We start from the raw sequence: 1,567 nt of genomic DNA, 5'->3' as shown, positions 1-1,567 counted from the left end.
CGCAGGCAGGCCTTGACAGCTGTCGGGGTGTCCCTGGCAATGGTGAAACTTAAGTTACGCCTCCGAGTAATTTCTGTCTTCTGCCTTTTAGGTCTCTGGGAATGGGATGAAGCTGGAGCTGCCTGGCTCAGCAGCGTGTCAGGAGCTGTGTCCTGACTTGGCCTGAACCAAACGTGCCCCTGGCAAAATTAGGCAGGCTGATATTGAGCTGGCCCAAAACCAGCTGTCTGATGCAGTCATCTGGCTTAACTTGGTAAAAACGGAGGAAACAAACCTACTCAAAGAGGGCTCCCAGCTGGCAGAAAAAGGAGGCTCGGGGGGAATTTCTGGCTCTGCACAACTCCCTGACAGGAGGGGGCAGCCGGGAGGGTCGGGCTCTGCTCCCAGGGAACAGGGACAGGAGGAGAGGGAACGGCCTCAGATTGTGTCAGGGACGGTCAGGGCGGACACCAGCAGGGATTTCTTCATAGAAAGAGTTGTTAAGCTTTGGAAGGGGCTGCCCAGGGAGGTGGGGGAGTCTCCATCCCTGGAGGTGTCCAAGGAACGCCTGGACGTGGCACGCAGTGCTCTGGGCTGGTGACAAGGTGGGGATCGCTCGCAGGTTGGACGTGATGACCTTGGAGGTCTTTGGTTCTGCGTGATTTGTTTAAAACTCAGGTTTGCATTTTTGTGTGCAGAGCCAGGACGGGTGGGCGGGCTTTGGCTGCAGATAATGTTTCAGGCTGGCCTGATGCTGGTGTGCAGCCGAATGAGGATTTTTGCCTCCTGTCTCTCCCTTGTGCAGGCAGCAGTGCTCCATGCAACAGGACAGAGCAGGCAACTAATTCATTCTTTATTTTTTTCTGGATTCGGTTTTAGATCAGGACAAGTCTCAGCCCAAAAAGATGCAGTAACTTGCACTAGAGATGGAGAACAAATTTCCCCTCTTTGGATGGTCACCCACTGTTAGATCTGAAACTGTTTGTCAGGCTCTGCCCCAATCCTGGGCGGAAGGGAAGTGTTTTAAGCTCTACCCATTTTCACTTGCTTTGTAGTTGTGAAGTTCTGGCTGATCATTTCTTGCTTCAGAAATGCCTTCAGTATGGCTTTTTAAAGCACTCTTGGTGTGGGAAGTGTTTTAATAAATTGAAAATGCAAATTAGAGGCTATGGGACATCTAAAGGTGATCAAAAGCACTGTTTTAGCTAATTAGTCATTGCCGTGGCCTCCACAGCTGCTTGTGTCCCTGTCACGAGCTCGAGATGAGTTCAGATCTGGCAGCACATGAAAAGCAGCTTCTGCTGAGGGATTTGCTGAATTTTAGCAATGTAGAACCAGCAACATGGTGGGAAGTCCTCAAAAAGGAACTGAACTACAGCCTGAGTGTTTTATGGCAAAGTTTTATTTTTGTAATAGTCTTTCAAATCTTATTTTGGGAATCATTCATAGAATTGTAGAATGGTTTGGGTTAGAAGGAGCCTTAAAGCCCATCTCATTCCACACCTTGCCATGGGCAAGGACACCTTCCACTATCCCAGGTTGCTCCAAGCCCCATCCAGCCTGGCCATGGACACTTAAGGGATCCAGG

General features: G+C 50.1%; 1 long non-coding RNA gene across 1 annotated transcript in view; it reads left to right on the top strand.

Annotated features, from left to right (window-relative positions):
- The first annotated feature begins 6 nt into the window (after positions 1–6).
- LOC108448676 overlaps positions 7–1,567 on the top strand; it is a 5,665-nt gene continuing 4,104 nt past the window's right edge. Inside the window, exon 1 of the long non-coding RNA XR_001864641.1 lies at positions 7–253. This is a non-coding gene — a long non-coding RNA (uncharacterized LOC108448676). The remainder of the gene's footprint in view (positions 254–1,567) is intronic.

This window comes from Corvus brachyrhynchos, unplaced genomic scaffold, assembly GCF_000691975.1.
Source record: "Corvus brachyrhynchos isolate BGI_N302 unplaced genomic scaffold, ASM69197v1 scaffold166, whole genome shotgun sequence".
NCBI classification, from domain to species: Eukaryota; Metazoa; Chordata; class Aves; order Passeriformes; family Corvidae; genus Corvus; species Corvus brachyrhynchos.
The sequence above is the reverse complement of the archived record's forward strand: the minus strand, read 5'-3'. Positions and strand labels throughout refer to the sequence as shown.